The sequence below is a fragment of the Rutidosis leptorrhynchoides genome, chromosome 5, assembly GCF_046630445.1.
Source record: "Rutidosis leptorrhynchoides isolate AG116_Rl617_1_P2 chromosome 5, CSIRO_AGI_Rlap_v1, whole genome shotgun sequence".
Classification (NCBI taxonomy): Eukaryota; Viridiplantae; Streptophyta; class Magnoliopsida; order Asterales; family Asteraceae; genus Rutidosis; species Rutidosis leptorrhynchoides.
Genome location: NC_092337.1, coordinates 119581309 through 119599425, shown reverse-complemented (window position 1 = coordinate 119599425; position 18117 = coordinate 119581309).

Sequence of the window (18117 nt, the reverse complement as noted above, 5' to 3'; positions counted from 1 at the left end):
AGACAGACGTTGCAACATATGTTGGGGAGTGTTTAACTTGTTCCAAAGTCAAAGCAGTACACCAGAAGCCGTCAGGGTTACTTCAACAACCAGAAATTCCAGAATGGAAATGGGACGGTATTACCATGGATTTCATCACGAAGTTACCAAAAACTGCCTGGGGATACGACACCATTTGGGTAATTGTTGATCGTCTTACCAAATCTGCACATTTCTTGCCTATAAAGGAAACAGATAGAATGGAGAAATTATTACGATTATATATAAAGGAAATAGTTTCAAGGCATGGAATACCTATTTCCATTATATCTGATCGTGATAGTAGATTTACTTCAAAGTTCTGGCAATCACTACAGGAGGCACTAGGAACTCGTTTGGATATGAGCACCGCATATCATCCGCAAACTAACGGGCAGAGTGAAAGAACAATTCGGACTCTTGAAGACATGCTTAGGGCATGTGTGATCGATTTTGGAAACGGATGGGATAAATATTTACCATTAGCAGAATTCTCGTATAATAATAGTTATCATGCGAGCATTAAAGCTGCACCATTCGAAGCACTGTATGGAAGGAAGTGTAGATCCCCTATCTGTTGGAACGAAGTAGGAGATCGACAATTAACTGGACCCGAGATCATCCATGAAACTACTGAGAAGATAGTACAAATCAAGGAGAGATTGAAAACAGCCTGTAGTCGCCAAAAGAGCTACGCCGATGTCCGAAGGAAACCATTAGAGTTTCAGATTGGGGACATGGTTATGTTAAAAGTGTCACCATGGAAAGGTGTAATACGTTTCGGTAAAAGGGGTAAATTGAACCCAAGGTACGTAGGCCCGTTCAAGATCATCGAACGCATTGGACCGGTAGCTTATCGACTCGAGTTACCGCAACAACTCGCCATAGTACATAATACCTTTCACGTCTCAAACCTTAAGAAGTGTCTTGCAAAGGAAGATCTCACCATTCCTCTTGAAGAAATCCATGTCGACGAGAAACTACAATTCGTCGAAGAACCAATCGAAATCATGGACCGTGAAGTTAAACAGCTCAAGCAGAGCAACATACCGATCGTTAAGGTTCGTTGGAATGCTCGAAGAGGTCCTGAGTTTACTTGGGAACGAGAGGATCAGATGAAACAAAAGTATCCACACTTGTTTCTCGATGACGCAAAATAGGTACAATTTTAAAATTTCGGGACGAAATTTATTTAACGGGTAGGTACTGTAATGACCCGCACTTTTTCGATCAATTTATACTTATAAGATTAATATTTATATAAATTAAACCTTACCAACATGATAAGCAATCCAAATTGTTGAGACTTATGTTTTTGAAATGAGTTTTACACAACGTTTGACCGTCTAGTTTGACCAATGATATCACGAACTATACAATATATGATAATTATACGTTTGTGTATATATATATGTATATATACATATTTAACATGATCTAAGGATGTTTTAATATCTCATTTTGTATTAATAACAATAAGTTATAAGTGTATTTTGAAACTACTAACTTAAGTTTTCAAAACGATAACCATACGTAACGTTATTTGACATAAATACTTATGATCCATAATGTTTATACATATATCGTATAAGTAATGTATTTAATCACTTTTTAAGGACTTAAATACATAAAACAATATAAGTGTATTCACAAAAGATAGCTATATTTGAATCCTCATTCCATTTTTCACAAAATTTCTATACGTATATCTAGAGTATATATACTCGTATCATACCTAGCTCCTATACGTATTTACTATTGGTATATACACATCAAATCACCACCTAACCAGCCCTTGTTACTACCCTAGGTATAAGGTAATTGCTTTTGTATGATTGTTTGACAAATACACAAGATTACAAGCTTAAAAATTTTGTCCTTGCCCCCCAATATCACGTTTTTAAGGAGACTCATGGATCATCATTTTGATTCATTTTAACTTCCAATTTCTAGCTAAAAACACACACTCTTTCAAGAACCTTAAACTCCATAACAATCCAGCAAGTTACCAAGAAGATCTAGCCATAAAAACCTTACTTAATCACCATAAGAAAACCCTTACAAAAACACTTCAAGAATCCTTTCCAAGAACACAAACTTACTTCCAATCTTTCATCCAATTCCATCACCCTTTTGGTTCTAGGTTATTACTCCTCTTTTACAGCAATCTTGTCCAAGTAACTTGAGGTAGTAACTTTGTTCATAACCTTATTCGATTCATATATATATAGCTATCTTATTTTGTGGTATAAAATTTTAACAACAAGAACATAGTTTGAATGTTTTCAAACTTGTTTGCAAACTAAATAGATCCTTCTAACTTAACTTTTAAAATACTTCAAGACCTGTAATATAACATAAATATATGCTAATTTAACAAGGTATAACTTGGTTTTCAAAGAACACCTTAAAAACTGAATTTACGACGTCGGAGTGTAACCGGGGGGCTGTTTTGGGTTGGATAATTAAAAACCATCTTGAACTTTGAATTGGAGGTTTATATTCTGGAAAAATGATATTTCTTATGAATATGTTAACACATAAAAATTTCATGATTTAATTCAAAGTATAAGTATTTTTAGAAAAATGGTCATTAAATGATATTTTTGTAACAAAAATGATTAACTTCATAAGTTTCACTAAAGTTTGACCTATGACCTTTGATTTCGAATACAAACTAAGGTACTTACAGTTCATATTCTTAAAGAGGGACTCGATCCAAGGAAGTGGCAAGTTGAACCAACGAAAACGGAGTTGTAACGAAGAAACTATGACCAAAACGAGATCGGATATCTAAGACTAGTTTAGCTACGAAAATAATTGGAGAAAATTAAATAAATCACATATTTTTAAAATAACATGATATTTCATATATGTGTACTCATAATTTAATTTTATATGGTTCAGGATCACCCGTAAACAATACGAGAAGATTAATCATAAGATTCCCATGATTGTACGCAACACGTCATTTGACAACACCGGTACTTTATGTACGCAACACGTCATTTGACAACACCGGTACCGTGGGTCAAGATTAATCTCGACCAATACATATACGATGGGGGTTTTATTTATTTCGTTGGGGGTTTATTAAACACCTAAAAATGAACCATTTAAAATTGAATTACTAACATCGGACTGCTAACTACGGACTAAGGAATTATTAAAAGTATTAAAAGTATTATAAGTATATATATGTGACGTTTGTTTAAAATGAAAATATATTGATAAATTATATATGGATAGGTTCGTGATATCAATCGGAGACCAAGTCAAAATATATATCTTCAAGACGAAAGTGAGTATATAGTCCCACTTTTAAACTCTAAGTATTTCGGGATGAGAATACATGTATTTTATGTTTTACGTTATGGACACAAGTAACTGAAAAATATATTCTACGTTGAGTTGTACCACTGGCATACTTCCCTGTAGCTTGGTAACTGTTATTTACAGCGGTATTGTAAACGCGAATCCTGTTGATAGATCTATCGGGCCTGACAACCCCAACCGGACTGGACGACCAGTATTCAACGGTTGCACAGTACTTCGTTTTGTGACTACACTTGGTACGGTGTAGTAAGATTTCATAATAAAGGGAGTATGCGACGTGATTAAATGTTAAGTATGGTTACCAAGTGCTCAACCACTTAGAATATTTTTATTAAAACGTTTATATATGAAATCTTCTGGTCTATACATATATATTGCTGCCGGAATTAAACCTATATCTCACCAACTTTATGTTGACGTTTTAAACATGTCTATTCTCAGGTGATAATTAGAAGCTTCCGCTGCAACATGTTGAATTTAAGCAAGATCTTGAGTATGCATATTTGTGTCAAAAATAAAACTGCATATCCGAGGAATTGTAATGTAAAATATGCTAGAAATCGTATTGTTATCATCACATGTAAAGTTTGTAAGTCTAAGATTATCGCTAAACGATAATCATCTTTTTATTGTCTAAAGCTTGTATTAAAATAAGAGTTATGGTTTGTAATGTAAAATAAATGCAGTTGTTCTTTTAAAAATGTCGCATATAGAGGTCAATACCTCGCAATGAAATCATACGTTATCTAACTCGTTCTTATGGTTAAGGACGGGTTATGACATCATCCAACCTCAAGAAATCTTTGTTTCTTACAGTAGGTTATTATTCTAATACAAGGTAATAATCATATTCAAACTTTGGTTCAATTTCTATAACTATAACAATCTTATTTCAAGTGATGATCTTACTTGAACTTGTCTTCGTGTCATGATTCTGCTTCAAGAACTTCGAGCCATCCAAGGATCCGTTGAAGCTAGATCCATTTTTCTCTTTTTCAGTAGGTTTATCCAAGGAACTTAAGGTAGTAATGATGTTCATAACATCATTCGATTCATACATATAAAGCTATCTTATTCGAAGGTTTAAACTTGTAATCACTAGAACATAGTTTAGTTAATTCTAAACTTGTTCGCAAATAAAAGTTAATCCTTCTAACTTGACTTTTAAAATCAACTAAACACATGTTCTATATCTATATGATATGCTAACTTAATGATTTAAAACCTGGAAACACGAAAAACACCGTAAAACCGGATTTACGCCGTCGTAGTAACACCGCGGACTGTTTTGGGTTAGTTAATTAAAAACTATGATAAACTTTGATTTAAAAGTTGTTATTCTGAGAAAATGATTTTTATTATGAACATGAAACTATATCCAAAAATTATGGTTAAACTCAAAGTGGAAGTATGTTTTCTAAAATGGTCATCTAGACGTCGTTCTGTCGACTGAAATGACTACCTTTACAAAAACGACTTGTAACTTATTTTTCCGACTATAAACCTATACTTTTTCTATTTAGATTCATAAAATAGAGTTCAATATGAAACCATAGCAATTTGATTCACTCAAAACGGATTTAAAATGAAGAAGTTATGGGTAAAACAAGATTGGATAATTTTTCTCATTTTAGCTACGTGAAAATTGGTAACAAATCTATTCCAACCATAACTTTATCAACTTGTATTGTATATTATGTAATCTTGAGATACCATAGACACGTATACAATGTCTCGACCTATCATGTCGACACATCTATATATATTTCGGAACAACCATAGACACTCTATATGTGAATGTTGGAGTTAGCTATACAGGTTGAGGTTGATTCCAAAATATATATAGTTTGAGTTGTGATCAATACTGAGATACGTATACACTGGGTCGTGGATTGATTCAAGATAATATTTATCGATTTATTTCTGTACATCTAACTGTGGACAACTAGTTGTAGGTTACTAACGAGGACAGCTGACTTAATAAACTTAAAACATCAAAATATATTAAAAGTGTTGTAAATATATTTTGAACATACTTTGATACATATGTATATATTGTTATAGGTTCGTGAATCAACCAGTGGCCAAGTCTTACTTCCCGACGAAGTAAAAATCTGTGAAAGTGAGTTATAGTCCCACTTTTAAAATCTAATATTTTTGGGATGAGCATACATGCAGGTTTTATAAATGATTTACAAAATAGACACAAGTACGTGAAACTACATTCTATGGTTGAATTATCGAAATCGAATATGCCCCTTTTTATTAAGTCTGGTAATCTAAGAATTAGGGAACAGACACCCTAATTGAGTAAAAACTGCATTCAAGAAACTTATTTTGTTGTAACATATTTGTATTGTAAACCATTATGTAATGGTCGTGTGTAAACAGGATATTTTAGATTATCATTATTTGATAATCTACGTAAAGCTTTTTAAACCTTTATTAATGAAATAAAGGTTATGGTTTGTTTTAAAATGAATGCGGTCTTTGAAAAACGTCTCATATAGAGGTCAAAACCTCGCAACGAAATCAATTAATATGGAACGTTTTTAATCAATAAGAGCGGGACATTTCAGAATGTAATCTTGGGATAGCATAGACACGTATGCAAATGTTTTGACATATCATATTGACCCATATATATATATTATTTGGAACAACCATAGACACTCTATATGCAGTAATGTTGGAGTTAGCTATACAGGGTTGAGATTGATTCCAAAAATATATATACTTTGAGTTGTGATCTAGCCTGAGACGTGTATACACTGGGTCGTAGATTGGGTCAAGATAATATATATCAATTTATTTCTGTACATCTAACTATGGACAACTAGTTGTAGGTTACTAACGAGGACAGCTGACTGAAAATATTTAAAACATTAAAACGTATTAAAAATGTTGTAAATATATTTTGAACATACTTTGATATATATGTACATATTTGTTATAGGTTCGTGAATCGACCAGTGGTCAAGTCTTACTTCCCGACGAAGTAAAAATCTGTGAAAGTGAGTTATAGTCCCACTTTTAAAATCTTATATTTTTGGGATGAGAATACATGCAGCTTTATAAATGTTTTACAAAATAGACACAAGTACATGAAACTACTTTCTATGGTTGAATGATCGAAGCCGAATATGTCCCTTTTTGCTTGGTAGCCTAAGAATTAGGGAACATCACTAATTTTGAGAATTAGTGCACGCCTAATTGACGCGAATCCTAAAGATAGATCTATTGGGCCTAACGAACTCCATCCAAAGTACCGGATGCTTTAGTACTTCGAGTTTTATATCATGTCCGATGGATGTCCCGAAATGATGGGGATATTCTTATATGCATCTTGTTAATGTCGGTTACCAGGTGTTCACCATATGAATGATTTTTATCTCTATGTATAAGATGTATATTGAAATATGAAATCTTGTGGTCTATTATTACGATTTGATAAATATATGGGTTAAACCTATAACTCACCAACATTTTTGTTGACGTTTAAAGCATGTTTATTCTCAGGTGATTATTAAGAGCTTCCGCTGTTGCATGCTAATATATGGACAAGATTTGGAGTCAGCATGCTTGTATAATATTGTTTAAAACTGCATTCGAAATTTACTTTGTTGTAACATATTAATATTGTAAACCAATATGTATTGGTAGTGTGTAAGTGTGATATTTTTTAGATTATCATTTCTGATAATCTATGTGGTGTCCTTTTAACCTTGTCGATAAAATAAAGGTTATGGTTTGTTTTAAAAACGAATGCAGTCTTTGAAAAACGTCTCATATAGAGGTCAAAACCTCGCAAAGAAATCAATTAATATGGAACGTTTATAATAAATATGAACGGGACATTTCACTATCGTGGACCACATCATGTTAATAGTGGTTCCCCACAGTTTGGGGTCGGGAGGAGGACATTGGTGTTTTGTTTGACTTGGGTCGGGATGTCTGCTCTCGTGGGATGTCTGGTTGGGACCCTTCTTTTTCGTTTCCCTCCTCGGGATTTGGACCAAGCGACAATATCCTAGTTGGAGATCTTATCTAGGTGCTGGTGGTGGGTCGCTTTATTGCGGTTGGGTTCTATTTTGGTGTGGTGTGTGAAGCTTTGCGGCGTTCGAAGTGTCGGTTTATATTTGTTGCGGTGGTGGACGGCGTTCCTCGCTCATCGTCGTTGTTTTGTTTGTTCGTTGTTGTAATTATTTAGTCTAGCCGGTACTTTAATTTCCATTTGTTATAGCTTTAGTCTTACTTTGTTTCTTAGTTTAAACGTATACTCACCCAGATGGTGAGGCTGTTTGTAAGAAAATGGGTATGAAACAGATAATCTGGATTGATTCCTGAATCGTAAAACACTTTCCTAATTAAGTATTTCGCCCCTCACAAGTCTCGGGTTTACACGAAATCCTAATTCGAATAACACAAGAACGATTTTATTTTCAGGCAAAAAGAAATAAAATCACGTATGAGAGAATATGTATATTTCTGTTTGTTTGAATGAACGCAAACCTGTTGGAATAACCGAATAAGAAATTAGTTTTAGCAATTATCATGAAGAGTCATAACTCTTCATTTTTAGGAGGAAAAATCGGTTGGAAGACACTTTTTCATTAAAACGAATATTGTCCCTTGGACCCCGCCAGGGGAGATGCCCCATGGACCCTGCAAAGGGGTGCGGCTCCCTTGACCCTCGCAATTTGCACGACAGTTGCTAGCTAACTCTTACGGACGTGTACTCCACACTCTTCAAACTCGTTGTTAAGTATAACTAGTTAACTCTTGCATTCAAGTAAATCTCAATTAAATAAAATTAACGTTAAATGACACTAAAATCACCAACGACACTATTTGTTTAGCTCTGTTTTGTTAACTAAGGCTCGTTTTGGATTATTTTATATCGTTGAACTTGTTTATTTTCGGATCTGTTTTAATGTTATTAATTTCTTTTTAAAAAAACACAATTTAATCATTATAAAGTACTAAAGGATGATTCAATTATGTATCACATATACGTTGCACTTTTTGATGTCAGGCTGGTAGGGCTTACTTGATCTTATCGTGTCAAGATATGTTTGCAGGACAAATTGTACATGCATGCTTATATGTCTAGATCGATACATATATATTAGCTGTGTTTGTGTAAATAATAGTAATAAGTACGTAAGATACGAATTCAAAAGAAAGAAGTTTTTGAGGAAACAGCAATGATGTTGGTTAATAAATTGAGACAGTGAAATGTCTAGTAATATTTGCATGCGTTTGTATGAATCAACCTCCAGATGATGTTGCTGCTCCTTGTGTGTATTTTTCTCATTCTGTCGACCACAACTGAGAAAAATGAACCTTCAATTGCAAATTATTGGATATTATATAGGGCCTTGATCCTATATAAATTGTGGTTCCTCCCTTTTTTCTATTATATACATATTTTTTGTTTTCCTAAATGATCATGTATATATGTATTCGATCGGGGTACTTAAGAGTCGGCAATGAGAAATGTAATGAATGATGGTGATTGATCTTCTATATACAATGTACTTATGTACGATGCTTCACTTTAATTATTATTAGTGACATCGTTAGTCCCCCGCCAAAAGAGATAATGAATATCATTACATATCATATAATGATATTGTATCGTACGGGGTGTTGTGAAAAATGTTGTCACGTGACAATGTTATAAAAATAAGTGTGGTTAAAGAATATCAGCGTCGGGGAGAAACTGGGTAACTCGTGCAAACCACCGTGACCAACTAAATTAAAAAAAAGCTTAGGGTCACTTATACAATATGACACAAACCACATACACCAACCACATAATTTTACTAAATGATAAATTTATATCAAATAGTCAATCCACAAACCTAATAACCATCAACCCATTTAACTTTACGAGTTAAACCTGTGTCAAGGTTCGAGTTACCCCATACCAAAAGTAATTCGTGGAAGTAGACCAATTTCAAGCGAGCTGATGTTATCTTAAAAAGCTGCCAACTCACATATGTTTGGCTAGGGTACGTAAAAGTTCGACTTAACGGGTCAACACGGCAATCTAAAGGTATCCTTGCAAATTTGACCCGTTTGACGAGAAACTGGCCATCTCGCTTAATTTATTGAGTTGATGGATCAAACCACGAATCGAAGGGTTATCCAAATCGTTTGACGTAGAATTAGGCCACCAATTGATATTAATAATCATATCTTGGTTGGGTACTTTCTATCCTCCAACCTATTATTTAATCATTCATTATTTAATCATGTCGCTCGAGTTGAGTACTTTAGAACCGTCAACTTGACTCAACCAAATTTATCACCTTGCTCGTAAAGAAATATGTATTACTAGCGAATGTGTTATGACCGCTTCACTGAGTTTCTTAGTACTCCCAAATCAATTCGGTGATAAAGGGGGTAGTGAGTATCCGGTGTCAAACATGGGTTTGAACAAACAAACCTCCCTTCAAATGCAAGTCTTTATTTGGGCCTCCCCTCGTCATGATCCAAACATATTCGGTATAGGCACAAATTCGGCTCTCAACCTGACTAGGTAAAATCATCAGGGAAACTTTCAGTACAGGGGATCAAAACATCATTCGCTGAGGTCAAACTGAGAGGATTTGTGCCATACTACAACCGTAGTTCTAATATCATTTGTTAAGGCCACTTTAGCTCAACATCATAGTGATAAAGGGGTATACTATGTGCTTAGTGATTTAGTTGGCAAATAACACGATGATTATTGATGCGTTAGGGTGGTACATATCTTTTTTGTAAAAAATGAAGATGTCCTTGATATATCAATGATTATTAAGATTTGGGACATATGCTATTGTACACCACCCAGCCTACCCTAATGTACTTCCTTTCCTTATTTCTATGATGTTTTTGGACCCTAGCATGCTACCCATTTACTCCGTTTGCCATAATTTTACACGTCCATCAACTCTATAAATACTAACGTCTTTATCAACAAATAACTTGCAAAAATCCCCTACTTTCTATATATATCACCAAGAGTCTTAGTAAATATCTAATCAATACTCTCTTCATTTTATCTCTTGCTTTAAAAAACTAAAAAAACTATTCTCTAAAACCTTTTTAATTTTCTAATTTGGAATGGCAACATTGGGTAAAAACTTTATTATTTGTTGGTTTTTCATTATGTTACTCGTGACAGTTGAAATATTTCATATGAATGAAGCAAGAAAGCTAAGTGAAAAATTCAAGTGTACGGAAAAATGTACGGAAAAACAGGCGATCAATGAAGACAATGGCACCACAACGCCCGGTCAAGTGCCACCAACTTTTTGCATTGACGCTTTTCGACCAACATCACCTGGTCATAGTCCTGGTGTTGGTCATTCCGTTCACAACTAAAAGACTTCACTACGACTCTACGAGTGTTAAGCTAGCGATTGATCGAGGTGCATGGATCATGGCAACCCTCTTACATTTTGATCTGTAGCTATTGTGACCTATGTACGATAAATGGTTACTTACGTAACTTATATTACTCCATATTATTTTACAATTTCCAATATGGCCCCTCTAAAATCAGAATTCTCAAAAAATTGAATTAGTCCGAATTTCCAAGTGTGTACCCTTTACTCAAAAAGTTAGCTCTTCCATAGTAATACAAGTAGAAAGAGTTTGACTGTGCGTTGCGGCGGTTGCATTTAAATATACATTGTTTGATATTTGTTTGTAGTTTCAGACGATATTTATATACAAAATGTCTTTGTATGTTTACTGCCTTATACATACATACAATTTTAAAAACATGATATTTAACAAAAACGAAAATTCTGAAAGTAACGTTTTTTTTTTGTGAATCTTTATCTTCTTTATTTCCATCAAAATCAACTACTGACACTGATACTGACACCGTGATACATTATAATGTTTGCTTTAACTCTTCCAACATTTTAGCTTTTTTTATAAAACTAATGTTCAACGAAAATTGAGAAAATAAATTGCGAACGAAAAGAAAAAAAAGAGGTAGGAGGAGTCGAACTCAGGTCTTTCTTTTAAAAACTCGTGAACCTACCAATTGCTCTAACCATCCATTTGATATAATTATATATATAATTTATCCACAAAGTTTCCCTTAAAAAAGCTCCATTTCAAATATAATTAGTTGCATTTTGTTCGTAATATTCTTACGAGTTGAACGACAATGACATAGAAACCTAACTCGCGACGAAAAAAAGATTAATCCCGTCAAAAAATTGAGTGGGTTTTATTTAGTTGTTATTATAAACATTGAGTTGTAGCTCAACTGGTAGTGGACTGCCTCTCTTAGCGAGAGGTCAGGAGTTCGACTCCGCTGGGCTGCAACATTGCACTCAAGGTTATCCCTGACCTGAAGTTCCATTCAGGTCGCCGGCGGGGAGTGGGGGTTTTACCGATTGGTCTGGGTTTACTTCAGGGTAGTAGTTGGAGGCGGGTTATGCAACTACGGGAGATAAACGCGTTGGTGGTTTAGTCCCTCGCGGGTGATCCCAAGCTGATGTTCAGAAATTTTTTTTGTTGTTATTATAATAAATTGAAAAGTTACATTTTGGGCCCATCAAATTACAACTTTTACCCCGAAGACTTACAACTTTTACCTCTGAAGACTTACACCTTTAACCCCTAAACTATTGCACATTTGACTCAATCTTCCGTTGACTAAAACGCACCCTTCAATATTGAATACGACTATAATTTTGGTAAGTATTAGTAGATATGAAAATTTTGTTACTCTTTTAGTTATACAATTTGTTAACCTTCATCACTTGAGTTTCTATAACATAGTTAATTTTTTTGGCTTGTAAACCAATACGTAAGGATATCCATAATGTACTTCGATATTTCGGGTGTGTTTGACATGAAACTTATGAAAGTAAGCTTGATTAAGCTTATGTTTTTAATAAAGGAGATTATATTTCGAGCATTCATTTTACTTTCACCATATTTTTAAGTTTTTTTTTTTAAATACTCATCTATCTATAGTTTATAGTATTTTATAAATGTGTAAAATGATGATGTCACTTTTATTTAAGTGACAATCTCTCATGTAAATAATGGTATGTTATAATTCTTCACTTAAAAAAAATTCAAATTGTAACATGTTGAGATTAATTCAAAATAAGTCTAAGGCATCAATCGATCAAGTTGGTCTGCTTCACTCGAAATGTTTACATGTTCAGCTAACTCTTCTTGTGTGGCAATACCTTGGTCGATCTTTTCATTTAACACCAACAACATTAACATTATTACCTGCTTGCGATTTAAATTAACATTCTTGTTTGCCAAAACCCAATCTTTTAGCCTATTTTTAATAGCTTTTAATTTGGTCACAATATTAACGTCATGCCCATATTATCTATTTCTTCAAACGCTGCACAAACTACACCATCAAAACCGTTTCTCTTAAACCACGAGTGAAAAAGTTTGAAAGGGGTCAAACCAAAATTAATCCTCTCATTACACAACAAAATAGGCGAGTGGTCTGACTTTCCTCTTGAAAGAATTGATGTGTGAAATCCACTTATAAAAATTAACTAGCAAAATAATTAAAAAATTATCACACAAGTCAGGCAATTATGTCCAATCGTATTATGTTTGCCAAAACCCAATCTTTTAGCCTATTTTTAATAGCTTTTAATTTGGTCACAATATTAACGTCATGCCCATATTATCTATTTCTTCAAACGCTGCACAAACTACACCATCAAAACCGTTTCTCTTAAACCACGAGTGAAAAAGTTTGAAAGGGGTCAAACCAAAATTAATCCTCTCATTACACAACAAAATAGGCGAGTGGTCTGACTTTCCTCTTGAAAGAATTGATGTGTGAAATCCACTTATAAAAATTAACTAGCAAAATAATTAAAAAATTATCACACAAGTCAGGCAATTATGTCCAATCGTATAGTAATTAATAAGCAAAAAAGACCTATTCGTTCCACAAAAAGCAGTTATTTAAGACTTTAAAGCCTAATAATTATCCTAAGTAAACGTGGAGTTTTGATTTAAAATTAAATAAAACTAAATTTAAATGAAATTAAACTAAATGAATAACCAGATGAAAGGAACAATGTTCAGTTTAATGCTTAACAAATGACAAAGATTGTTCTTTTATAATTAAAGCTATTATTAATGTTATAAATAGTGTATTTCAATCTCACAAAATCAATAAACTAAGACCTAATGAATTCAGTAACTCACATTAACGTTATTTATAGTTCCAATTTTTTCCATGCTTGATTAAAAAGACACTTTATTAGTCAAACTCACGTAAAACCTAGCATATGAAGATCACTCAAAATAGTCTACACTATTGTGTTGTCACATACCATTCAGTTACCACCTACACTCACATGTAGATGTTAAAATCACTAAGTGTTGAAATATAAGTTATTAATCACTAATTATCTCACAATAACTAGTCAATATTCCATATAATTGAATTAAAGCATATAAACAATCACAACTATAGATCTACAAAAGAACAAAATTAATCAAACATAATAACCTTCCCTCTCCCTCTTCTTATTAAAGCAGGAGCTTAAATAGGTAATTTTTTTTTCAAATATTAAATCTTAGCCATCCATTCAACATAATCACACCATTAAAGCCCTTGGATCAAATCGTTAAAACATTATTACATAATATAAATTTCGCAAAAATTTACACTTACATCATCACCCATAAATTAACTAACAATTACAACATTTCCATTTAATTCCACATTAGACGTGTTTCTTTTTAAAATTTGAAAATATCCATTTCATCGGAATGATTTGCATCATTTACGGACGATTAAAAAATAATTGCATTTATTGCATTTATTTAGGATTTTCATTACTCCATTTATAAAATTAAAAAATTTCTTAAATAATATCTGATTTAATTACTTAATTAACATATACTCCTATTTTCATTCCTCGAAAAAAAATACACTTCAACTTAAATTCCACCCTTTGAGAACGATGACTCTATCAACAAACGATCAAACTATAGTGACCCGAACTTTTCCATGATTTTATATACTAAATGAAAACTATATTTGCTTGATTAAATATTTTCAACATGTTAAGCAATCAAACTTGTTAAGACTTGATTAATTGAAATGAGTTTCATGTAGACAATTGACCACCCAAATTGACCGGCGATTCACGAACGTTAGAAACTTGTAAAAACTACATGATATATGTATGTATATATATATATATATATATATATATATATATATATATATATATATATATATATATATATATATATATATGGATATACATGGTTAACATGAGATTATAATAAGTAAGTATCTTACTAAGTGTATTAACAATGAGTGATATACATAAAAATGAGATTATTGAATAAAGAAACTCGAAACGATATATATAACGATTATCGTTATAACAACGTCTTACTAAATACATATGAGTAATATTAAGATATAGATACACTATGTTTAACATGATAAAGTGATAATTAAGTATATCATTAAGTGTGTTAACAATGAACTACTTATATAAAAACAAGACTACTAACTTAAGGATTTCGAAACGAGACATATATGTTACGATTATCGTTGTAACGACATTTTAATGTATATATATATCATATTAAGATATATTCAAACATCATAATATCATTATAATGTAATAATTTAACATCTCATTAGATATAATAAACAATGGGTTAACAACATTAAATGAGATCGTTAACTTAAAGGTTTCAAAACAACACTTACATGTAACGACTAACGATGACTTAACGACTCGGTTAAAATGTATATACATGTAGTGTATTAAGATGTATTTGTACACTTTTGAAAGACTTCAAGACACATATCAAAGTACTTCTACTTAACAAAACTGCTTACAATTACATCCTCATTCATTTTCATCAACAATTCTACTCGTATGCACCCGTATTCGTACTCGTACAATACACAGCTTCTAGATGTATATACTATTGGTATATACACTTCAATGATCAGCTCCTTAGCAGCCCATGTGAGTCATTAAACATGTGAGAACCATCATTTGGGAATATCTCACAAATTTACAAAAAATATTATAAATCATTCATGAATTATTTACATGAAAACAAACTTACACATCCTTTATATCTAATCCATATACCAACGACCAAAAACACCTACAAACACTTTCATTCTTCAGTTTTCTTCATCTAATTGATCTCTCTCAAGTTCTATCTTCATAAATTCTATAAGTTCTGGTTTCATAAAATCAAGAATACTCTCAAGTTTACAAGTCTACTTCCAAGCTTTCTAATAGGGGTGGTCAGTATTTGGTTTGAAATCGTAGAACCCGAGAACAAACCGAAACCAAACCGGAAAAAAACCAAACCGAATTTGATAAACGGTTTTCGGATCGCGTCAAACCGAAACCGAATTTGAATTCGGTTTTCGGTTCGGTTTTCGGTTTTTAAAATTCTGAATTCGGTTTAACCGAAAACCGATTTCAAAACCGAATTCAAAATTTTTATATATTTAATTTGTATATTTATATTTTAGTGTCATTATAATTTGAGATCCAATCAATAAAATATATTCTCACCTATATGAAGATTTGGTAGCTCACATTATAATTATGTTACTTAAATTATTATGTTCTTCTTCTCAATAACAGAAGCAGTAAACGTCATAATTAAGCTATAAATATTAATAAATCATCTAATTCTTGATAATTTAATAATAAGTCATTGTTTTAGAATATAAATAACTAAGACATCAGTAACGCCACAATTAAACTACCAACGTTCTCAGTTTTTTCATAATATTCGGTTTTAACCGAAAACCGAACCGAATCCGAATTTGAATTCGGTTTTCGGTTTGGTTCGGTTTTAACTTTGAATTCGGTTTTCGGTTCGGTTTTCGGTTTTGCCTATAAAAATTTCAAAACCGAATACACCGAACCGAATAAACCAAACAAACCGAAAACCGAACCGATGAACACCCCTACTTTCTAATCCATTTCAAGTGATCATCCAATCTCAAGAAATCTTTCTTATTTACAGTAAGATATCTTTCTAATTCAAGGTAATACTCATATTCAAACTTTGGTTCAATTTTTGTAACTATAACAATCTTATTTCGAGTGATAATCTTACTTGAACTTGTTTCGTGTCATAATTCTACTTCAAGAACTTTCAAGCCATCCAAGAATCCTTTAAAGCTAGATCAATTTTAGTCACTTCCAGTAGGTTTACCTACTAAACTTGAGGTAGTAATTATGTTCATAACATCATTTGATTCATATATATAAAACTATCTTATTCGAAGATTTGAACATGTAATCACTAGAATTAGTTAATTCTAAACTTGTTCGCAAATAAAGTTAATCCTTCTAACTAGACTTTTAAAATCAACTAAATACATGTTCTATATCTATATGATATTCTAACTTAATGATTTAAAACCTGAAAACACAAAAAACACCGTAAAACTGGACATACGCCGTTGTAGTAACACCGCGGGCTGTTTTGGGTTTGAAAATTAAAGACTATGATAAACTTTGATTTAAAAGTTGTTCTTCTGAAAAAATGATTTTTCTTATGAACATGAAACTATATCCAAAAATCATGGTTAAACTCAAAGTGGAAGTATGTTTTTCAAAATGGTCATCAAGATGTCGTTCTTTCGACAGAAATGACTACCTCTTTAAAAAATGACTTGTAACCTGTATTTCTGAATATAAACTTTTAATTTTTCTGTTTAGTTTCATAAATTTCAGTTCATTATGAAACCATAGCAACTTGAATCACTGAAAACGGATTTGAAACGAAGAAATGACGGGTAAAACAAAATTGGATAAATTTGCTAGTTTTAGCTACGAAAATTTTGTATCAAATCTAGACTAAACATATCCTAACTAATTTATATTGTATTATACATATTATGTAATCTTGGGATACGATAGACACGTATACAATGTTTTGACATATCATATAGACCCATCTATATATATATTTCGGAACAACTATAGACACTCTATATGCAGTAATGTTTGAGTTAGCTATACAGGGTTGAGGTTGATTCCAAAATAATATATATACTTTGAGTTGTGATCTAGCCTGAGACTTGTATACACTGGGTCGTGGATTGATTCGAGATAATATATATTGATTTATTTCAGTACATCTAACTGTGGACAACTAGTTGTAGGTTACTAACGAGGACTGCTAACTTAACAAACTTAAATCATAAAAACGTAATAAAAATGTTGTGAATATATTTAAATCATACTTTGATATATATGTACATATTTGTTATAGGTTCGTGAATCGACCAGTGGCCAAGTCTTAATTCCAACGAAGGAAAAATCTGTGAAAGTGAGTTATAGTCCCACTTTTAAAATCTAATATTTTTGGGATGAGAATACATGCAGCTTTATAAATGTTTTACAAAATAGACACAAGTATGCGAAACTACATTCTATGGTTGGATTATTAAACCGAATATTGCCCCTTCAAGTCTGGCAGCCTAAGAATTAGGGAAATGACCCCTAATTGACGTGAATCATAAAGATAGATCTATGGGCCTAACAAACCCCATTCTAGAATTTGGAATGCTTTAATACTTTGATTTATATGGTGAATGCGATTGCCAATTAATGACATACTTGTGAGTATGCGGGGAATATTCTATATGCATTATGTTAATGTCGATTACCAGGTGTTCATCATAGAATGATTTTTATACACTTGCGAGTGTAAGATTATTGAATAAATGAAATCTTGTGGTCT